At 41.4% G+C, this 24,717-nt stretch overlaps 1 long non-coding RNA gene across 1 annotated transcript in view; it reads right to left on the reverse strand.

Annotated features, from left to right (window-relative positions):
• Positions 1-9,362: 9,362 nt before the first annotated feature.
• Positions 9,363-24,717, reverse strand: part of LOC139082870 (uncharacterized) — a 32,754-nt gene continuing 17,399 nt past the window's right edge. Inside the window, exon 3 of the long non-coding RNA XR_011539206.1 lies at positions 9,363-10,983. This is a non-coding gene — a long non-coding RNA (uncharacterized lncRNA). The remainder of the gene's footprint in view (positions 10,984-24,717) is intronic.

Here is a 24,717-nt window from a genome sequence, read left to right on the forward strand (position 1 = left end):
TCAAGTCTTAAAAAAAAGTTAAATCTGCAAGATTGGATCCAGAAACATTGAACTTGTTAGAAATAGTGTCCTCAAAAAGAAAGCTCACAAAGGCAGAGATTATTACTCTAAAATTATTTCTAGACAACGACAAAACCTTGATTAATGATTCAGTATTAAGTTCCACGAATGCAGGAATCAGGAATCAGTGTGTCTTATTTACTGTATATTCCCAGCATCTACATCAGTGCCCCGCGTATAATAGTAATTCAGTTTAAAATGCACTGCATACATTACTCACAATAGCCAAGACTTGAAGCCACCAATATGCCCATCAAGGGATGAATGGATAAAGAAGATATGGTATATATATGCAACGGAATACTACTCAGCTATAAGAACAATGAAATCCAGCCATTTGTGACAACATGGATGGAGCTTATGGGTATTATGCTGAGTGAAATAAGTCAGACGGAGAAAGCCAAACACTGTATGATCTTACTCATAAGTAGAAGATAAAAACAACAGCAAACAATCACATAGAGACACAGATCAGGTTGGTGGTTACCAGAGGGGAAGGGAGGAGGGAGGAAGTTGAAAGGGGTGATTAGGCACATGTGTACGGTGATAGATTGTGATTAGTCTCTGGGTGGTGAACATGATGTCATCTACACAGGAATCCAAATATAATGATGTACACCTGAAATTTATATAATGTTATAAACCAATGTTATAGCAATGAAAAGAAATGCATTGCTCAAAATCTTAAAATTTACAAGGAATACAATCTGATTAAAAAAACTCAGTAAAACAGAAGTGAAAATGGAAGAAATATTGAAAATGGTTTAAATGTGTAGTATAGAATTTTTTCAAAGAAGTAAAATAATTTAATGGTCTTTGATCCAGAGAATGCTTTTCATCCGAGAAAGATTTCAAGAGAAGATGACTCATTAGCTTTGGCAAAATTTGGATAAGAAATTCATAAACATGAGTTAAAATAGGCTGGAAGAGTGAGATCATACTATCCACCTGGTCAATGGTGGAGTCAAAAATATGGAGCAAAGCAGCTGCACAAAAACAATCTGGATTTCTTCCTTCTGGCAGCAAATCTTAATTATCCTTCAACACCTAACTGAAATTTAACATCTTGCATTAGGCCTTTTCTGATCCAAAGCAGGACATCTTGCCCCAATGTTTTCACCCCTACCATTCAGACCCAAGGACGTGTAGACTAGTGAAATTCATCAAACTTGAATGCAGACTTTTGAGAGCACTGAGAATGTTTTCATAATAGAGCAACCTTTCAATATCTGAGAAGAATGGCTTACAATTTTATTGTAGTTTAACTAAGAAATAAATACAAACTATCAGATTATTATTCAATTCATACTATATATTACTAAAGATAATATAAAATAAAAAATGTTACATGATTAACTGCCTGAAAAGTCATCTCTTGTTCATAATATTGAAAACTACAAAAAAATCACCTAAAATAAGAACTTCATAGAAATATTCAATACAAACAAAATTGTTCATAGTTGAACTATACATGGTAACATTAGTTTTGATTAAAATTGATGGAAGAATAAAAACTTCCTTCAAAATTTAGATCTGAATAATTGAACTCAGGAAATTGGACTTAATGAAAATAATCACAGAATAAAGTTTACAATACATTTCAGTACTTATGCTTTTAAGTATGTTCCATAAAGACAAACTAAATATAAGAGTTACGTATTAGAATGTTCATTAAAAAGTTGTTTGTAATAGAGAAAAGTTAGCAAACGCTGTTAAATGTGGAGTATTAGGAAAATATTAAGTAAACGATGTCACCTTCTGTTGATGGTCAATGGCTATTTCCCAGAGCAGCATTCTGCGTTTAGATCTGATTATTTTTATTTGTTCAGAAATGAAAATAATGTTTTCACCCTTCTCCTTAGCAGTTTCACAAGCTGGCATTTTTGTGGGCGTTTGTGTGATGTCGCTAAGAGTGTCCGAGCCTTGGAAACGCAACGGCTACTGCTACTGCTGTTTCACCTCCAGGACGCCAGACACCAAGGTAGTGTCCAGGGCTTGAGTTGGGGCAGTATTGAAGGATCAAAATGTAATCTCGGTGATCGTCTAGCATGCTGGGACCTAGAAGTTGGAGGGTGGAAGAAAGAGATAAATATTAAACATACTCCACAATCTCAAGTAAAACCTCAACACCCTGTCTTTCTTGATTCATTTATTTATTTGTGCAACAAACATTTATTGAGTGGCTAATGTGCACCAGCCATTGTTCTAGACAATGGTCTAGATTTAGAATAGCAAATCTAGAGCTTGGATGGCGAACAAAAGAGACGAAAATTCCTGCCCTTGTGGAGCCTATGTTCTGGTAGAGAGAGACAGTCACAAAACAAAATAAGTAAATTATAGAGTATTTTGGAAGTTGAGTAATGATATAGAAAAATGAAAGCAGAGAAGGGATATAGGGAGTGCTGGGGAGTGGGGCTGTAGTTTTAAATAGGGCAGTCAGAGAAGGACCTGAGGGAGGATGACATCTGAGCAGACTTGAGGGAGGTAGACGAGTCAGCCATGCAGGTATCTGGGAGAAGGTGTACCTGGCATGGGGAGGGGCTTCCCTCTGATATTTTCTTGTTTTAGACTTCATCTCTGGCTCAGTCTATGGTGCTAACGACCTAAACCTTGAAAATGGACTCCAGATTAATGAATTATTAGAATTTTGGAGAAGAGATCCCAAGAGTACAGAAGTATCTTAAGCTTTGTTAGAAATTATTTCAAGTCTGTGGTTTTCCAACTGGGCTAGGAACTTGTGAGGCCCACGGGCCCTCTCTCTGCTATTAGAGTTTATATTAGCGTTTTCAAAATGTGTTCTTCAGGAACTCATTCTGAGTGATACCTGCTCAGAGAAAAAAGGGTCTCATTCTTAAATAAATTTAAGAAACACAGTGTGCTCTCTTCCCACTTTGGAGAGTACCTTTGAAAAGCCCTGCAATAAAGAAACCTGTTGACTTTGGTTTAACCTCGAGCTTCCCTAATTTATTCTCATGCCATGGCTATTAATATCCAATGGAACAGATGCTCAGCAGAGCACCCTGGCCCACACAACAGCGTCAGGTTGGTTGCAAACTGCCTGGTAATTGTTCCTTAACTCTATCATAATGTTGGTGTTGTTGAATTGTAAGGCAGGGCTGGGTGATAAAATTCTCCTGCATAACCGCTGGGTCCTAGACATGGAGGACAAATACAGAAAATCTTTGGGGATGGAATTGACTTACTGGCTAACGGTTGCTTTGAAAAGATGGTTGGAACTGTGGCCCTAGAGAAGAGGTCAGTCAGGGTTTTCTGGAAGGTGAACAGAAAAAACTGGGGAAGGTAAGGCCTTCTCTCCAATGTAGACCAACCCAGAGACCTATCTTTATTGCACAACTAAACATGAGAGTATGAGAGAATTGGAGCCAGGAGGCGAGGCAAGGCTGTGGGGAATTTAGGGAGTAGACCATTTCTACACAGAAATCTCACAAATTATTATGTTTTCTTGTACGCTGAACAGGATCTGGGCCCTGGTTCTTCTCTTCCTCAACTTTTCAGCCACCCTTTAATCTTCTTTCCTCTCCTTTTTTTCTATCCAGGACTTTTATTTCCCATTTCTTATTTTTCCTGGTTCCTTTCAATTCTTCCTCTTTTCCCCTCGTCCACACTATCATTCCACACACATCAGTGACCCACCCCCTCTGCGGCCGGCTTCATGGGGACTGTCTTCTTTCCCTACCTCCGTCTGGTCCTTTTATTTCAGATCTTTGGTCAACAGGAAGCCAGACCTTTAATCTTTGATACATCTTCTTTCATAGCTACCTCTGTCACACCCATGTTTGTAAAGCAATTCTCTTTGAGTGTGTTTATATTTTTAATAATACATAGGATTTACATGGTAACAAAATCTCCTGTCTGGGAATGTGAGGTAGATTTCCATAGTCACTGCATTCACTAGTCCTAGGGATTTATTCAATCATCCATTGACCGAGGAGCGCTTATGTGTGAGGCACTGAGGCTAGAGAGATAGACGACACCGCTCTGCTCTGAAGTGGCTGAGGGGCCAGTTGAAATACAGGGAAGAAAACAGTCTCAATGGAATGCAGCAAGTGCTCTGTGAGGGGCCAGGAAAGAATGCTGTTGGAGAAGGGTCCCACCGCCAGCGGGGGAGGGTCGGGGAAAGCTTCTCAGTCTCAAGGGTAGCTAGGCTTTAACACTGTAGCAAGAGGTAGAGTAGAAAACTGAATTTTGGAAAACTTTTATCATCCACTCTCAGCTTGAGAGCTTCTTAAAACTTAAAGGCTTCTCTGATGAGATCAGTGGTATTACTAAGAAATGGAAGTTTTAAAAATATTGTATAATGAAAAGTGTCAACATTTGGACAATCTGCATAATTTCCCAATGCATTATGTTACAAAATCATCCAGGATAAAAGATACAGGCAGAAGGCAAGATAGGCAATGGATTTCATGTAATGTAGTATAAAATGTTCAATTACATGATATCAAATTCTGTGCTGCAGCTCACCTTTAAGAAGCTAACACTTGTTGAGTTTTGGTGTATTAGAAAATAAAAATATCTACAATTATCTGGCAATATTATAGAATAGTCCTTGCTTTTCCAGCTACATAACTGTGCGAAGCTGGATTTTCTTTAGATACTTCAGCCAAAACAACATGCTGCAATGTCCTGAATGCAGAAGGAGAGAGAATCCAGCTGTCTTTGTTAAACCAGACATTAAAGAAATTTGCAAATATGTAAAACAATACCACTATTCTCTCATTTTTTGATTTCAGGAAATATAGTTATTTTTCACAAAAATATATTATTTATATTAATATGTAACTTTCACTATTTTAGAATTAAGTAATATTTTAAATGCTTCTGGGTTTCAGTTTCTAATATGGTAAGTATTGCTAGCTATAACCTATATAAATTAAAGCTCTTTGGGTCTTCAATAATTTTTTATTTATTTATTCTTTTGGTGAGGAAGATTGGCCCTGAGCTAACATCTGCTGCCAATCCTCTCCTTTTTGCTTGAGGAATATTGTCCCTGAGCTAACATCTGTGCCAGTCTTCCTCTATTTTGTATGTGGGACACTCCACAGCATGGCTTGATGAGTGCTGTGTAGGTCTGCACTTGGGATCCAAATTGGCGAACCCTGGGCCTTTGAAGTGGAGCACACAAACTTAACCTCTACACCACTAGGCTGGCCCTAGTCCTCAATAATTTTTAAGAATGTAAACAGATCCTGGGACCAAGAAACTTGAGAAACACTGGACTAGACAATCAGTTTTTAGCTTCCGGGAAGTCAAAACTACTGGTTTGAGACTTGTGGGCACAATGCCCTGAAGGCAGCTCAGAAGACTCTCTCTACTCTGGGCCTGTCCCTAAACTTGGAGAAAGGCGAGTTTGATTTTTGCCAATAAAAGTCTTTTTAGTAAGTCCCAATTATCACTTTCAAGTACTTACCCTTCCTTACATGAGAACTCTGCTTCTACCTGTTGTCAAATATAGAACTTTTGAATTGCCGTGGGCTAGCTGTCCATCCCAAGTGAATTTAGTTTTCTGCCTTTGGCAAAGTCTCATGCATCCCTATGATGCCGTTCTTACCTTAAAGTTGTACAAATATTTATTGAGTGTCTCCTATGTGCAAGGCACTTTTCTAGGAAGTGGGAAGACAATGGTAATGAAGGAGATGCTCTTCTGCTCTAGTGAAGTTGATATTCCAGTGAGAAATTAATGGGTAATACTTGATTGAACACTTACTGTGCCAGGTTCTGCACATTTTACATGTAGTGTCTCCATTTCATTATCACAACAATTCTCTGAGCTTGAGGAAGTATCCCCATTTTACACAGAAGGAAACAGGCTCAGAGAGATTAAGAAATTAGCCCCCAGTCTTTGCAGTGGACACTCTTGCTACCCCTCACCAAGCTCTCCTCTGCTCATCTTCACCAGTGCTGTGCATCCATCCCTAAGTTTGGTGTGTCTTGCTACTAAATGGCTTGTAGCTGCAAAATTCTTCAGAGGATTGCCCATGAGTAACCATAGCTGCCCCATCTGTGCCCAAGTGTCCAGGAGTTTACTCCTGAACCTCCACCCACTAGCTGATGGCCAACTGATGCTCAGGTACAAAAGCCCAGCTTCCTTTGCCTCTGCATAAACTCTGGGGTACAATTTACTCTTCAGAGCTTTCCAGGGACCAGGCTGAGGCTGGTCTTTGATGAATTCAGACCCTTGCCTAGCTTATTCTTCTTCCCTAGTCTGCTTCTCAAACTTTTACCATTTTTTCCTGGGAGTTCTTTGTTGATAAATCACTTACTTGAATCTTCGGCTTAGGGTCTACTTCTGGGAGAATCTGACTGAAGACAGTTATGGATCAAAGTGGCAGAAGTCAGGATTTGAACCCAACGCCATTTGACTCAAGAACATGTGCTTTTAACCAGCACACTTGGCTGTGTGTTCCCAGTTTATTGATATGGGCTTGTTGGTGACGTGGTCCATTCAGATGTTAATTCTATAAAACCACTTTTTCTATTTTGCTACGAACAAGGGTGTTTCTTTTTACCTTGAGGATATGTGTTCTTTACTCTTGAAAAAAGTCCTGCACAGAGAAGAAAGTAACATTCAGCTAGGTCATCCTGCTTATTTAAAACCAGTCAGCTGAAAACAAGTATATAAAGGCACATACCAGCTTCCCCCTCCCCCACCAAAGTAAAAATAAAAGAAATATTGATAAACACTTCTTTCCTAGCACCCAAAATGGCAATAGATAAGTAAATGGAGAAATAGTAGGTTGGCAATAACATACCACGGGCTCCTTCCATTGGATCAGCAGCAGCAGCTAGAATGTCATAAGCTGTCGTCACCTTAAGAGAGGAGAAGCAGTAGCCTAGTGTGTGTGTGGCAGACACACCGTCACTGTGCTGAGCTCTCCTTTCTGTGCTGAATGCATGAACAGTTACTCCTCAACACCCTTGCCACCCCTTGACTTGGTTCCCCTAAACTTGAGTCCGGGTGGCTATAACTATCCATCCATTGCCTTTACAGAAAACACTTCTGGTCTCGCCTCTTGGTTACTCCCTTGTATTGTGGAGTCCTTGAGTTTATCAGGTGTTAAAATTCACAGGAGGCACAGGGACACATATCCTCAAAGCAGCCTTAGTATTAAAGACATTTCTGTGAAAACGAGCCTTCTCCATTACTACAGAACTGTTTATTTTTTCAATTAATGAAGGATAAGGTAGTCCTCTGGGGAATTGTGGCCTGGAGTCCCAGAATTTAAATATGTATGCTAAATGGGAGGCTAAAGAGACCTTAGATTAATCCAGTTCTTGTGACATCTGGAGCTGGGGTTGGGGTGGGGGTGGCTGAGTTAAGTGCTGACTTTGGAAGGAGCCATTCTGTCCAAGTTCGAGTCCTGGAGTCAGGTTACACCTGCAGGCTTGGAATGTTTCACCTAGCTACCCTCGGTCGAAAAGTTGACAGTACGATCTTTGACACGGGTATCTACTCTCATCTGTTTTACCTTTTCCCTCCTCCTCAACAAATGGCATCTTATAGCTAACTTGATACTTTGCATACAGACTTTAAGACTCAGTCTATTTTCTGATTTAAGAAAGAATGAGCTCCAGTGTAAGCCTCTGGGGGCCAGGTTAGGTGTAGCGAACGCGTCCATGATCCATGCTCCTCTTAGGTTAGACTGAACACAGTGCTTTTCTTCCTTCTCTCTATTAGACCTAGCAGGTCCATTGAGTTTCAAAGCAAGCATATACACAGAAATTCAATAAATTTTGTAACTCTGCTCTTGGAAATTTTCTGTAATAGGAATTGGCACAATAAAAAGGTGGGGAAGCTCATCAGGAACTAAGATTATTAATGAAGGTAGAGTAAGAGGCCACACTCTGAAAACTTCCCTTTCTGTTTCCTTCCTTACCGTATGTCTTGCCTTTTCTAGTCTGAAAATACAGATGCTGGAAACTCCCCTTGGGTGGGGATGATCAAAGACCAATCTGATCCCGGGCGAGACTAGACTTTGTCACAACCTTCAACAGAAAGCCCCAATAGTATTTTAAAAATTCACCTTCAAATTCATGGAACTGAGAAATATTTACATCATTTCGTCGCTTATTGATGTGAGTATGTGAAGTCTTTCACAGGAGAAACTTCTTTTCATTGTGGCATCAGTTTAATTTATAATGGATGGCATTCAGTCCCTGACTTGTCTCCTCCTTTCCCTCCCTTCATGCCATTTCCATTTACTTGAAAGAACAGTGTCTTGAACAAAATATGTGTTATGATCTTAACACCTCTGAACACACTATAAAGTCTTCTTAGGGTCCAGGTCATTGTGGATTCATGTTTACATAATGAAACTTAAAGAAATAGAGAATGAGAAAGTCTTGTGGCTTAAAATTCAGTTTAGAGTTTTCACTACCCATGAAATACAACCACATCCAGAAGGTGGATTTCCATCTCAGCTCAGAGAATACTAACAGGTGGAGCCTGGGCAAGATTGAGAGGCGGGAACACTTGGTTTGCCTCCACAGCCCCCCCACTTCCCAGTAAGTGTCCTGCACTCTTCTCCCTTCCCCTCATTCATCTCTTTCCGCTGCCCTCAAACCCATCAATTCCGGTCCAGGTAAAGTTGGGTTTTCAGCTCAGCGTCAATGAATTTAGTTCAACATGTTAACTTCCCTTGGCATTTCTCTTATTTTTAATTATGGGAGGAAAAGTTCTGTCCTTTTAAAGGCATTGTGGGGGGCCAGGAAGGGTATTGAGGACTCAGAAGGGAAATTTCTTCAGGAACTCTCGACCAAGAGAAACACCATCTGAAAATGCCTCAGCTAACAAAACTGAGTTTAGGACATCTGCTTTTGGCCCATTCTCATTGACCACCATGTCCCTGGAGACTGGTTTTCCTCCTAATATGGTGAAATATGCCAAAAGCAAGTAAATTCTCCTGTGGGATTTAGGGGATTTAACTGAATCACATGGAAAGTTACCAGATCTTCTGAATGATTTATGTGGTGGAGGCATGGCTCTGTTTGGACGAATTTTTTGCTGTATCACAGGAAAAAGAAAGTGAAATATTCAGTATGTACTCACCAAGTGGTTCCAAGGGCCTTGCCTTCAAAACAGACATAGTTAGTTTTAAAAATTAGTTTAGAAATGTAAAAAAAGAAATCACATTTTTATAGTAAGCGTAAACACATTGCCAATATTTTTCACTGATGTTGTAAATAAAGTCACTTTTCTTGTTAGTGCATCATTTACTGGCTCACGAATAAGAAAAAGGCATGTAAGTGTGTTCTTTATTTTTTTTTATTTTTTAATTTTTGTGAGGAAGATTGGGCCTGAGCTAAGATGTGTTGCCAATCTTCCTCTTTTTGCTTGAGGAAGATTGTCCCTGAGCTAACATCCGTGCCAATCTTCCTCTACTTTGCATATGGGACACCACCACAGCATGGCTTGATGAGCACTGTGTAGGTCTGTGCCCAGGATCAGAACCTACAAACCCTGGGCTGCCACAGCACAGTGTGTGAACTTAACCACTATGCCACCAGGCCAGCCCCTATAAGTGTGATCTTAATCTAAGTGCTAACATATTGGATGAAAATGTGAAGTCCCTCAAATTTATACCAAAAAACACATGAGATAAATTTTAGAAGCTGTAAACCACATGAGTATGCTGGGTCCCAGACGCATATCCTTTTTCCCTCAAAAATCTACAACATCTCTTAAAAGTTGAAGTTCAGTTCCACTTAGAAAGGCATCATTTCCATTCTCAGCCCTATTTTAAAATGGAAAAGCAGAAATCAATTCTACTGGGTTTTGTTCACATCTTAGTGACCCTAGGGAAGTCCAGAGAAAATCTACTTCTCAATGAAACATTTAGTTAACGTTTACTACCAAGACTCCAGGTAGTATGTGGTATTTTTCTCAACAACTGCAGTAAAATGCATTGCTAGAGAATCAGGAAAAAAAAATACAACTGAAGTTTTGCTTTTCAAAGGCATTTTCAACTGGAGAGGCAAGAATTATCCAAGAATCTTACATTATAGTAAAGAAAAGAAGGATCTGTTTTTAAAAAATATAGAATGGAGGGATCCAAATGGAATTCGAGTAATCACAGTTACCTTCTGCACTGCAGCGAGCGCTTCATGTTCCAGATGCGTTTGGAAACGCCGTGGGACCCCTCTGAATTTGTCTCCTTTCTATGCTCTACCTAACAGGTTTCTATTCATCAATGTTCCTCATACAGTATAAAAACCAGCAGTGGTCCAAGGAGGAAGCTTGGGTGCTTATTGAGAGTAAGTGACTAATCTTCTTGGTTTAGAAATGCAGTTCTTAAAATATTAGGTTTATAGATTGTTTTGAGAAACAGATTAAAGGCAAGAAATAGGGAACATACATCTCACATATACATTGCATGTTGCATTCAGTTCCAGGGTTCCAAAAATTTTAGGTCTAGGACATCATTACGGGAGAATTTCCATTAGGTGTACTTAAAGAACATCATGATAAGCAAGAGGGAAGAAATAGGATTCTGACCTTGGGCAATGATATAGTTCCTTTTACTAGTAACCAATTAATCCAACCGATCAGAATAACCTTTGCCCTTGCTTTTCAGTGGTTTTTAAAAAAGGAACAACACAAAATGGCACTGTTAGGGGCTTTTTGGAACTGGACATAGCATCAAATCGGCTCTAAAAACAAACAAATAACTATAATATAGTATACATCAAATTCAAGTTTTAAATGCTGTTCAAGCTAGAGAGGCAAAGGAGGAAATGCTGATTATTTGGGGGAGAACCAGCGGAGGGGAGGCGGGGAGGGAAATGAGAAGGGAAGGCCAGATGTTCAATTTTCAACATCAATGTTTCCGAAGCCAAGAATATATTGCTGACCCAGCCATGATAAAATGCGCAGGGATTTCCAGCAATCCACAGTCAGCTGACCTGTTTCAAGAAGAAAAACAACAATTATAAAATAATAAAGTTAGGCTGTAAATATAATTTTCTTATCCGAGATTCTGGTTATTTATACCTCAAAATGAATAGCTGCATAAAGAACTTATTGTTTCTCATTGGAACAAGCTTCAAGCCCACAGAATGTCTTGACTTTATGAGGTTATCAGAAGAAAATGTATTTTTATGTGATAGACTGACATCAATTTTATTCAATAGCCAATCTGACACGTATCAAGATGCTATCAATTATATCAAAAACAAGTAGGAATCTTCATCTTACTCTTGGTTATGTGACAATATTTTTCTCCTTCCAAAAACTGCTGGGAATGATTTCTTTTTGCTTTTCATTCGAGCCATTTTACAAGTTTGTTGTTGTTGTTAGAATAAAATGATTCACCAGTAACACTGAGTGAGCTATACATTGCCTTAATAATCTGACACTTTGTAGTTTTGGCTGCCTAATGACACCACCTAAAAGTTTGCACTCTGTCCATCTTTGATTTGACCCTGCAATTACCAAACTGAAGAAAATGGCTTTTATAAAGATATGAATCCAACTGAAACTTTCAAGATTGGAATCATTTAATTTTTGGAAGCTGTGTTCCATTCAAAAGCCTTCTGTGGTTTGTGTACCCCAAGAATGATTTTCTATCCAAGTCATATTTGAATAAAGCAGTGTATAACAACATGTCCTAGGCTTCCAAGAAACCTAATCTGGTGCAGGGCTGGGAGTCCATTATCTTTTCTTCCACCACCCTTTACAACACGGGCTGGTAAGAAGTTTGCTTGAAAGCTCCCCTTCATGAAGACAATTTTATGGCGTTAACCAAGTCACGCAAAAGAAGTCAACTTTATGTCAGATTTCAAAAATTTTATTCCATATAGGTATATTTTCTTTCTAAAGATGTTTTTTTCTTTTTCTCCCCAAAACCCCCCAGTACATAGTTGCACATTTTTAGTTGTGGGTCCTCCTAGTTGTGCTATGTGGGACGCCACCTCAATGTGGCCTGATGAGCGGTGCCATGTCCATGCCCAGGATCCAAACTGGCAAAACCCCGGGCCGCCAAAGCGGAGCGCGTGAACTTAACCACTCGGTCAGGGGGCTGGCCCTGTATATTCTCTTTCTTGTCAAAAGATTCAGTTTATGTTTTTCAATACCAACGAAAGAGTAGATTATTTTCCCCAGAACTAATCTGGTTGTTCTTTTTTTTCCCTTCTATTCAAGATAGACAAAAATATTTTTGCCGTTTTCTTAGCAAATCTTTTTCCAGATAACAACTTTGCAACCTTGATAAATATGTGGTAACTTTGTCTTGCACCTCGTTGTTGACTTAAATCTTTCATAATACTGAAAAATCCCAACTTTCTAAGGCTTGGGCCTATTTATTCCTGTGCCTTAACCTGCCCTGCCTTTCCTCCAGACAAACATAATTCCTGTCTGAGGCCTCTAAAATGGATAAGCTAAACAAAAATGTCAGTGATCCTAGGAAATGCATACTGAGAAATAAAATGAATTTTAATAAAAATCTGGTGAAAATATGATTTGGTGTCGAGTAAAGAGGGTGAAAGTGTTTGTTGTACTGTCTGTAATCTACTTAAAAATATTTCAACATGGACTTCCAGGTGATAAATAGTTGTGTTAATTTCCTTCTATACCCAAGTTGGCCTAGTTACCAACTGAAGCTTCCTAACCAGGGGTGATTGGTTAACATTTGAAAAACTCTAATCAAGGGTCTTCAGGAAGTTAACACAAGGTATGGCAGGCAACCTCCCTGTGTCCTTGCTCTTGTGCAGCATTCCCTTCCCATGAATATGGACTGGAGCACAGTCAAATGGAGTACAGTAAAAGGGATGAGATGTCACTTCCGAGATTAGCTTATCTTGTTGTGACTTCCATTTTGCTAACACTCTCTTGCTTTCTAGCCTTGCTGGCTTTGATGAAGCTACTGCCATGTTGGAGAGGTGTACATGGCAAGGTGTATCTGGCAGCCTCCAGATAGAGAGAAACTGAGACCCTCATTCCAAGAACCCAGGAAGAACTGAATCCTGCCAACTACCACATGAGTGACCTGCGAAGCTTGTCCTTCCCAAGTTGAGCTGTGAGATGACTACGGACCCAGCTGACACCTTGATTGCAGCTTGTGAGAGGGCTTGAAGCAGAGCACCTCATTAAGCTGTGTCTGGATTCTTGGCCCACCAAAACTGGGAGCTAATTAATGTTGCTTTAAGCCATTAATTTTTGGGGTAATTTGTTATGCAGTAATAGACAACTAATACACAAAAGCTACAAGGATCATGTTTTAATCTATACTAGTTGATCTAACTATATACTGACAATAGGTGAATTATATGGCATGTGAATTATACCTCAATAAAGCTATTTAAAAATGTTAAATAGTATAAATAATATTAGAAACATATACACATATATCTGTGAAAGGAGTGGTGTACAAAATATATGAGTTGGCTAGAAATAATGTACAGCAGAGTATCACTACCTTTACGTATAAGAGGCATAAGAATAAGTCCAGGGCCCAATACTTTTCTAAATGGTGCCCTAGACCTGCGATTCTCCTTCAGCCCTGGATTTGGCCATCGCATGGAGGGATTATGTGGCTTGATTTGACTCAGGTCAGCTAAGATCTACTGCTAGAACACTGTAGCCTTTGTCTCAAGTAGAATCTTCAAGCAAGCCACTTGTCAAGGAGTCTGAAGGATGGAGTTGATACTTCCCTGAGCTTACAAGAGCAGATTCCCGAGACAGTTTTGTGCCTGCATGTTAACAGTTGCTGTTCTTGAGGAAGAATTTGGTCAGAGACTTGCTTTCATTGTAATGTGCTACCTACTACTGAGGATATGTGAAATCTGTAGTTCTCACCGTTTTCTAACAGAGTCTAAAGAAATCAATGACAAAGAATGGGACAGTTGTGAATGACCAAGTTGACTCAGGCCATTCTGAAACAGTGCTGATGTGCCAAAAGGTTAATACATCAGACAACTGACTGTTTCCCTTGCAAGATAAAGTGGGCCCTGTGTGTCCCTTAGCATTTTTCTTTGTTATGGCAAGTAATTAATTAAACTGGCCCTTCAGCTGAGACATCAGTTAATTTAAGCAACCTTAGAGAAACAAAGGTCCTACTAGTTATTCTCTCACTCAGAAAGCTTCCATGGTGTCCTATTTCCCAAGAACCAAATCCAACTTCTTTGTCTTGAATATAAGGCTGTTACAACTTTTGTTTTCTTTATTTTTGGCCCTGAGCTAACATCTGTTGCCAATCTTCCTTTTTTTTTCTCCCCAAAGCTGCAGTGCATAGTTGTATATCCTAGCTGTAGGTCATTCTAGTTCTTCTATGTGGGATGCTGCCACAGCATTGCTTGATAAGTGGTGTATAGGTCCCTGCCCGGGATCCAAACTGGCGCAGCTCGGGCCGCCGAAGCAGAGTGTGTGAACTTAAGCGCTCGGCCATGGGGCTGGCCCCACAACTCTCGTCATACAGCAATTAGACAACTTCTGAAAGTAGGCAGTTCTTATACTGTCTTGCTTTCCTAGCTTTACTCATTTAATTCCATTCATCTGAATGATCTTCCCACACACTAGCTTTGGACAAACAGCATTTATCATATCTTAGGCCCTTGGGTACAAAGATAATAAGGTACAGCATGCCCATAACAAGTTTATTGCTTAGTGTGTGAGTTGGCCGTATCAACAAGCAATTTCAATACAATTTGGTGAGTGATATGACAGATTTCTGTGGGTAGATTAAATATGGCCACCAATTCTCTGTGACTCCTCCTATGAAAAAGTGGGCTCCTTTTCCCTATCTCTTGAGCCTGTCCCTGTGTCTTGCTTTGACCTGTCGAATGCAGTGGAAGTGATATTGTGTCATTTCTGAGCCTTGGCCTCTAGAGATCTTGCAAGCTTCTGCATTGCCTCTTGGAACCCAGCTACCATGTAAAGAAGCCCAAGTGAACCTACCAGAGAATGAGAGGCCATGTGAAGGAGAACTGAGGAGCCTCAGCTGATGGCAGCACTGTATTAATCATGTTTTTTATTTTCTATATCTTATAATATTTTGACATCTTGAGGGGCTTTCGGACCTTGGGAGAAACCACCCCCTCTGGGGCTAGCTAATTCTTAGAGGTGGTGGTCAGCTTGCTTGGAGCAAGCCTTTCAGACTGTTGATCCAGTGCCAAGCCCCCACCCACCTCCTTATCTAACTCTCATATATCAAGCCAATATTTCTCTTGCCCTAAATCAACCCAGGGCCAGCTACCAGATAGCTAGGGACAGCCCCTGTGCCCCAAAGCCTGGCAAAATTATTCAAGCTAGCTAATTCTAAGATGTTTACCCTGTCCTGCCTTCCTTTCTCATGAAAACCCCAATAAATCCTCTGGCCCGGGTTTTTCCCTTGATTTGCTTCTGCCTCCTGACCAAAACCTAGTCCTTCCCCATGAGGCCCTGCATGGTGTGGCATGGCCCTTTCTCTCAGGAAATGTCAGTAATGAAAATCTCCTTTCAATGGCATTAGCCTCTCTGTGTCCTCACTCAGTCACCACCATAAATTATAAAGTCCTGAGGACACAAATTTTAGAACAAACACCAAATGGTTGGATTCTCTAGCCTCAGTCAAGCCTTCAGATGACAGCAGCCATGGGAACGATCTTAAGTGAAACCAACACAGCCACCTGCCCAGCTGAGTCCAGTACAAATTGTAAAGTTATGAAAAATGAAGTGTTTGCGGTATACAGAAAAACGTGTGCTGCCGTGGAAAACTGCATAACTCTTCCAGGTCATCAGATCCTGATTCTGTGGGAGCTATTTAAGATCTCTATAAATTGTTGACAACTGATCTCAATCCAAAATGATTCTTGTCTATAGACATGGAAATGAACCCTCTCCAGGGTAGGGACAAGCCTCCTCTCCTCCCCAAACGTCAATGTTGTTTCTATTTTCATCTTCATTTCAACATTCCTTTACTCCATATAAATTTATGCTTGTTTGACTTCTCCTTTCAATCAATTGATAACATCTATCTGTTTACCTCATTTAATTAACGAGTTAACTAAAATCTTTAACACATGTTCATTTTGTATCTGTATGAGAGTCATGATTTTCCCTTATTTTGAAAATTATCCCTTAACATAGTTAATTTAAACCATTAAATTGTGAGGTATAGCAATAGGTAAGTGAAAGCAGCAATAGATAACTGAATGGATTGCTGACATCCTGTTTGCCTATATTTCTTTGCTATCCATATTACTAATTGAAAATGCCAATTTTTGTGGCATAGATGATAAACACTTATAAATGAAAATATTGACAGCACAGTCCTGTAACACTCTGACTGAAGGGAGGCAGTAGAGTGATGAAGTTCAGGACATGGCCTTTCACCCTGTAATATGCTTGGCCAAACAGACTTGACTGTGTACCAGCTGCGTAAACTTGGGCGTATTTGTGAATATCTCTAAGCCTCAATTTCCTCATCAACCAAAATCATGGTTACTGCATAGGATTATAGTAAGTACTAAATAAGATCATGTAGCAGATACCTGTGATTGCCCACTGCCATCCACTTCCTCACTTCTGAATAGAGCCTCACGTTAGTCTATGCGTCCACAGTGTCTCCAGCTCCAGAAAGAAGTCCCGAGCCATGGAAACCAAATCCATGGGCTTTCCCTGGCCCTCTGCATTTGTTTAGGAGAGGGCACAAGGTTGAGTTGACCCAGTCATACAAACAGGAATGATTTGGATGGCCATGTTGGGAGAGAGCACTCTTTTCTTTTTCCTTTGTTTCTCTTGCTGGGTGTGAATCAGGAAGTAATATGAACACTTATTGCTGTAGGCAGCCATCTTGTAACCAAGAGGCAAAACAGCCTTGGGACAGAGCCTCTGCTGAGAGTCAGAAGAACTGAAGGACCAAAGCTGAAAGCTTAGGATCTGACCTATAGTCAATCCTCAGTGCATGTGATCTAAGCAGCAGCCTGGGTTCTGTTGAGTTGGAGAGGAACCCTCATTCGAATCTGCACCAAAAGGACTCTGGAGTGTTGGCCAGCAAGGACTGGAACGGCTACTCTATTTCCCGCATATTGTGTAAGGAAAGTGCAGCTTTATCATGTGACCAGCCTTAAATGATTGTTCTTAAAACCAAAACTCAAGTACAATTGGGACATCAGCCTCTGTATTCATTGCCTGTAGTCATAATTCATTTCTGTCAAAAATATAGTCTTTTCCTGCCAAATTGTTGAAATCATAATTTTCAGGAGTCTGGCAAAGAAGCATTTTCCCATCAGAGATAGCATTTTTACTGTGATTTTTGCCTATTACATTACAAAATAATAATAGTCAAAGTCTCGCTTCTGGTAATAGAGTAACTTTTAAGTTTCTGCTAGCAGAACCACAAAGTGATACTTCCAATTCAAGCCTTCTTTTTGGGATGTGATAACAGAGCTGGAAATTTTTGCTGCTGGCTAACACTTAGCATATTAGACGTAAGCTTCCAAGCATTCTTCTGAATACAGTTTTGCCAAAATGCAGGCATGTGCGCACGTACATACACGCACATTTGTGCACACACACAGTTTTTTTCTTTTGAGAAAACAAAAACAAAAACAAAAAACACATGAAGGAGGAAGAAGCACACTCTTTGACAAGTCTTGCTTTATTCTAGCCTCTTAAAGGCAACAACTTACTTTTTTTTTTTCTCCCCAGAGCTCCCCAGTACATGGTTGTATATTCTAGTTGTTAGGCCTTCTAGTTCTGCTATGTGGGATGCTGCCTCAGTATGGCTTGATGAGTGGTCCTAGGTCAGCACCCAGGATCCGAACCAGCGAAACCCTGGGCTGCCAAAGCAGAGTGCGCAAACTTAACCACTCGGCCATGGCGCTGGCCCCATAACCTAGTTTTAAGATGTGAGATGAGACAGAGAATTCATCCAAAATGATGCCCGTTTTCTTGCTGGAGTTTCAAAATACAAAGACTGGAAAATATTTAAAGTTTGGAAAAATGGGTAAAATTGCATGCTTTTAAGTGACAGGACTGATTCTTGCATAATTTCTATGATGATCTTTTTCATCTCCTAATGAGCACTTCTTTCACTTCAGCACTTCTTTTTGGGCAGGTTTTGGCATTCCTCAGCAGTCTTCAAGAAAATCTCCGCAGTCAAATGTCAACTCGGGTTCTAGGTTAGAATCAAGTCCGTCTATGATCATTCAGTGCCTGAGAAGAACTCTGAGCCCCAATTAGGGTTAAATATAAAATCCTGTCTGTTGGTACAATTCATTAAAAGACAATTTGCCTATAATAGCTACTTAATGTGTCTGCACTATATTTTCACCATAGACAAAATCAATAGAGATGATCAATATAAAGAATGATCACAAATTTCCTGACAACTCCATGGTGGTAGCAGCTGGGAAGCCACGGCAAAGGGGTGGGCCACTTGGTTGGGCTGCACTTGGAAGGGGCTGTCTCCCAGCCATTGGAAGACAGTCTAGCCTGGCTATCTCGTAGTGCCAGCCTTGTGGCTCCCCAAGACAGCTGCCCACAGTTCCCTCTCTAGTTTACCCATTAGACCATTACCTTGATCTCCTCCTACTTCCCACCCTCGCTCCCAGCCCTTCCTTGGGTGGAGACGGGACGGGGTGAGGCCCTGAGTCTGGACTGTTCTGATTTTCATTCTTATTAATCCCAACCAGGAAACTCTTCAGAACAAGGGTAGCCAGTTGCTAATTCAGACTGAGGGATGTTCCTCTGTGGAGTTACAGCAGAACAGATCTATTCTTTCATTCTTGTGCTCTCCATATTGTTTTTTATTTGTGTTTACCTATTTTACATATGCGCAAAAGATGTGAGTTATCTTACAGTAATGCCAAGACATACAATACAATATAAATGGAAGAGGAAGTCAAGGTCCTGGACCAGGACATATGGGACTATGTAGTGGCTACAACTGAGTTGCACAAAGGGACCTGAAGCAACAAGAAACCTAAAAGGACACAGGCTTCTTGATGAAGAGGAAAAACACACCTGTTCCTCAGGCATGGCTGGCTGCTTCTTTCCTGCTCACTGAGCCAGGCTTATTCAGGTGGTGAAGATGTGCAGATCTCAGGGGAAACGACCCTTTTCCAAAGCCTTCCCTCCACCCCAGGAACCTGTCATGGGCTTCAGTTTCCATTTGCTTGGGACCCTCTTCCCCAGCCCCTCTGCAGAAGGAGGTTTCTGTGTTCAGACCAATGACGTGTCAGGGGAGATCTCCCAAGATGGTATGACAGAAACTCTTATGGGGAGAGTCTACTGCAGCTACTCTTTCCTTTCCTCTTGTGACCTAGTGGGAAAGCTTGATGGATTGCATTTTTGCTACCATCTTGCAATCTTGGAGAAAAGGCCAGGAGAAATACAAAGCTGCCGAACCAGATCCCTCAGGGACCACTCTCTCCAGACTTTTGGTTAGGTGAGAGAACCAGATGCTGTTATTATTTAAGACACTATTGGGAATTCTGTTCATTGCAGCTGATGATATCTTACTGATACAGATAGATATCATTATTGTCTCTATCACATGGGTGAAGACAGTTGAGGCTTCCCATGATGACATGGCTAGTGAGTAGCAATGCGTTGGTTGGAATCCTCCTTTATCTGACTCTAGAGCCAGAATACTTATTCCTTTTCATAGTAATTCTCTAACTTCACCTGGGGCCCTTCTCAAAAACGCAGTTTCTACTACTTCCCTCTCAAAGATTCTACTCACTAACTCTGAAGCGATGTCGCAGGAACTGCCATTGTAAGCAAGCAGTGCAGGTGGGTCTGACGCAAAGGCTTCCTGAACCCAGTGTAGGACTCACTGCCCTGTGTTATCTAACCTCTCAATCAAGCTCATTTCTTTCCACAGCCTACTCTTCCTCCCACCACTTTGGGCTGACCTCACTAGAGCATCCATACCCCCACTGCTAACCCTCATCTCTGGCATAAGAGTAAGTTCAGATACAAGTCTACCTTAGCATAAAAGCATCAGGTCCCAGTTCTTTGGGATCTGAGGCTGAAAAGTAAGAACAATCAAGAAGGAGGGGGGAGATGGTTTCCTCTCCTCTCCTCTTAAGCAGTATTTTCTCATTTGTCAAACTGAACATTCTGGGTGGTCACAGACTGAAACAACCAGCAATAAGCCTTATTTATTCCCCCATTTGGGCAGCTCATTCCTTGGATGTCAACTCTTTGAACAATAGAGAAGCGAATTAGTCATGAGCCTTTGTTTTGGGGGAACATGTAAAAAAGGGTTGGAGAAAGTAGTGCACAGATTCATTTTTGTTTCAAAAGAAACCCATGTGGTTCACTGTCATTTAGCAAAGATCAGTCCCTGGCTTTGCCCGAGAGACAGAGTCCAAAGTTAATACTGTAGGAAGCTGTGAAACCAAAGTTTTGAATTTTTCTCAAGAGTTTCATTTTTAATAATAGAAAAAATTACCAAGCCCACGTGTCCCATAAAAACAAATGAACGTTTTCACTCTTGAACTAAGAAAGTAGATGAAAGTTGGAAGCCACATAATGCTCTCTGTGTAGCTCATCCAGGCCATGCAAGGATTGGAGAATCAATCATTTTATGTTTTGCAGATGGGAGAAACTGAGGAAGCATCAGGTTCATGTGCCCTGGTGTGGCTTTCAGAAAGTTGCCTGCCAGCTGCTCTAATTTGGAAGAGCAGCTCTCTTGAGGGTTGGAGAAAAGCCCAGATTTTGTAGCATGGCAAGTTCCAACCTAGCCGGAGAGTTCAGCTACATTTTCAGCTGAGTCCTTCTTGCACCCAATGACCTGTGGTTCTTTGGAGGGTCATGTTGCATCACGCCTTTGCGCATGCTGCCCCTTCTTGCTGAAACACTCTCCTGTTCCTTTCCCATATGGCAAACGCCTACTCATCCATTGCTCACTCATCACCAGAAGCTGTTGGTCCTCCCTTGTGGCTGCACTGTTGGGCCCTACCACAGCACTTGAATACCCGATGACATTTATGTGTTCTCACATATCTGACCATCCCACCATCTCCCACCAAAACATACATGGAGCATCTGGAAGGCTAGATCCTGTTTAATTCATCCTTATGTCCCCAGGATAGGTCATATAGCCAGGTACAGAATAGATACTCATTAAATGCTCGTTGAAAGTATAAGTTGAAGAATCAATGCAGACATGGGTAATGTGAGAAAAAAAGGTGACACCTTCAACTCCATGATGCTCCCTAAGCGAAGTTGTGGGAAGAAACATGAAGGAGGAAGCCCATTCAACTTTCATCCAGCCTTTTCCCAGGGGCTGTGTCTCCTCTAGGTCTAAGGAATGTAAACACTCTTTTCACTGATAAACAACTTCGTCCATTAGAAAAAAGGGGGGGGGGGCGGGGAGGAAAACTGACAGTTACTTGGGAGAATGATTTCTGCTGGGCTGCTGGGAACATGTCTGTGGCTGTGATGGGTATTTGGGCAAAGACACTAGAGGGAGGGCTGGGATCACTTAAGGCCTACCCCATTCTGGGGGAGGATTGTTTAAGGCTTTTCTTCCCTTGGGAGGAAGTCACACCCTGGCAGCTGCTGTCATGCTATGCTCCGTTTAGTCTTGAATGAAAAAACCCTGGGCTTTGGCAATATTGCCCCTCTTGCTCCTTCAGTACAAAGGCTGGAAATTGAGCAACAGTTGTACAGTAAGAGGGATTTCCCCTCTAGCCGGTGGGGCGGGTGTCAGCCTCCCCACCAGGGGGCTGGAGTCAGGTCTGGTTAACATATTTACCCAGGCCTCCAGGCAAGGCGGCCCACTGTGAGATGGGGCTGCCCCCAGCCTAACCTGGGCTGTCCTGCTGACTTTCTGCTCCTGGATCTGGTAGATCATGCTATCTCTAAGCAATCTCCCTTCACAAAAGGTTTAGGTATTTGGAGACTGGGAAATTGGGAATGGTTCTTGATGGGAGAGCTCATGAAATGGAGTTGGAGAGACAGTTCTGAATCTTTAAGTAGAGTGAACTTTGCTCACCTCAATGAGGCACAGTGGGACCAAAGAAGAACCAATGGGGATGCAGTTGGGGGTAACATGACGCAGAGAAAGGAATTAACCTTCACAACAGCCTGGTCTGTTGGTGCTGCTTTATATGTACAATTTGATTTAATATATCCAAATACCCTTGAGAACTGTATTACTGTCCACTGTACACATGTGACAAAATGGAGACTAAGGGAGATGAGGCCACATAGCTAGTAGATCTGGGGGTCAGGATGTGAATATGGTGTGTCTGAGTCCAGACCATGAAAGCATAAGAAGCAGAAAAGTCATTAAGAAAATAAAAGAGAGTTGTGCCGAATAGTTTAAAATCAGGTCATTACATTTCTTGAGTGGTTTTTCTCTGCCGGGAATCATTCCTTTTAATTCTTAAAAAACTTCCATTTTGTAGATGAAGAAACTGAGATTTAGAGAGGTCACTTCACTTGTCCAAAGTCAGATGACTAAGGATTTCTGGAGTAAGAACTCAAACTTGGGTCCTCTAGAATTCTAGTAATCGTGGTAAGGCAGAGAGGAGTACACTTCTGCATAAAGGAACAAGAGAAAACTAGAACGAATTTGTAGGCTCTGACGAACCATTAGGAAAATAATGTCCTCCCAAAGACACCAAATTAGGAAGGGCAGAATTCACTTGGTTTCAGAGGATAAGTAAGGGGGAGCAATGGCCAAGGAAAAGGAGCAGAGAACAGATGAAAGTACTTGCCGCTGGAGGTTGACGCCCCTGCAGGTCACAGCACCCTCCCATTCTCCTCTCAGATCTCGGGATAAGTGCAAGCTCCTCAAACGTCGGGATATTTTAAGCTCTTCTGTGGTAGTTTTAAACATGGACACAAATTCTTTGAACTCATCTCATTGAGTGTGTTTGTGGGTGGTCTACGTCCCCTCTCCTTGAGTTTAGGTGGGCTTATGATTTGCTTATAACCAATTAAATGTAGCAAAAGTGACTTTGCAAGATTTTCAAGACTGGCTCAGAAAAGGCAGCTGCCACCTTGTTTGTTGGGACCCTGGCTTTGGAGCCCCAAATTTCCATGTAGGAAATCTGACTCTCACAGGGCTCAAGCTATGAGGAGGCCTAGGGCATGTGTTCTGGCCAACAGCCCCAAGTGAGGTTCCAACCAACAGGCATCATCAACCACTAGACATGTAAGTGAAGACTTTTCCAGATAGTTCCAGTCTATAGCTTTCAAGTCAACCACACTGTCCCCCTCTTCCCCCCAGTCTTTGTATCTTCCCAGTTCAGGCCCCAGATATCATGGAGCAAAGACAAGCTATGTCCACTGTGCCCTGTCAGAATTCCCAACACATGGAATCCATGAATATAATAAAGTTGTTGTTCTATGCCGCCAAGTTTTGCAGTGGATTGGGGTGCAGCGATAGTAACCAGAACATCACCTCTCTTCATTCATTTTTAGGGGCAGCTCATGTCCTCTTCCTCATCCCCCATGCCAAGCTCTTACTTTTCAATAAACTGTGTGGATATAAGTGGCAACAGTCCTTCAAAGACTACATGGGCTAATCTCATTCTTTGATGAGGGCCCTTTTAGACCGGCAAAGATGAGCCAGCTACTTTACAACCGCCTCTCCTAACCAGGCTCCAGGTCCCACTCCCAGCCCCTTTTCCATCCTTCACTTCTAGCTGACATCTCCTCACCACCTCCCCTGTGCATCCCCATTTGGATGGCAGATACTTTTCAGTCCTTTTGGCCCCCAGGGCGAAAGCTTCCCAGCAACTCTGGAGCCATTTAAGATAGTTCATGCCTTCACTCACCACCACCCTGGGAGCAGCGCTGGGCTTTTTGTGAAAGTGGCTGGTATGAAGCTGCCTTAGCAAGTATCTAGCTGGCTTAGTTTCTACCCTACTGGCATAATTCCGTGGTTGTTAAAATTCTTCAAAGAACTAGATGAGCTCATTCCTCTTCCATTAGTGCCTGGTAGGAGAGCTTTCATTTTCCCAGCACAAAGCTCATTATGGTATCCCAGTGCTAACTCACTATTAGCAACCCTTTCTGCCAGTAAACAGAGAATGAAGTTCAGGATCCAAATAAGACCTTTTTTGCTCTCTTTTCTTTATTGATTGATTTCTGAGTTGACTCTCAAATCTAGCATCTGACCAGCATGGTGTGCCAGTAGAGTTTTGGATCTACATAGATTAATGTCTCATCTACTTACCAGTTAGCACCTTTAGCAAGTTATATAAATCCTCCGAGTCCCAGTTTCCTCATCTGCAAGGTGGAGATACTTCCTACCCAGGAGTACTGTGAAGATGTACTGAGATTACATCAGTAGCCAAGTTGGCCAGAAGTTAAGCAAATTGAAGGATATGGTCTAAGGTCTTGATACTGTTTTTGTTGGGGTTTTTGTTATTGTATGTGGTTATCTTTTGGCAAATCCTATCAGCTTTAACTTCCAAATAGATCAGAAATCTAGCCATTTCTCATCACCCCCACTGCCAATCACCTGGTCTAAGCTATGATCACCTCTGTTTGCATGATTGCAACACTCTCTCCTATCTGGTCTTCTGGTTTCATCCCAGATGCCTTTTGCCCCTCCTCACAGCAGCCAGAACAATCCTGTTCAATCTTGTCATGTCACTCCCAGGCTCCAAACCCTTCTACCGCTTCCCTTCTTACTCAGAGTAAAGTTTCTACAGTGGTCTACGAGTCCATGCAAGATCAGACTCCTATTACCT

The sequence above is a fragment of the Equus przewalskii genome, chromosome 4 (assembly GCF_037783145.1).
Source record: "Equus przewalskii isolate Varuska chromosome 4, EquPr2, whole genome shotgun sequence".
Classification (NCBI taxonomy): Eukaryota; Metazoa; Chordata; class Mammalia; order Perissodactyla; family Equidae; genus Equus; species Equus przewalskii.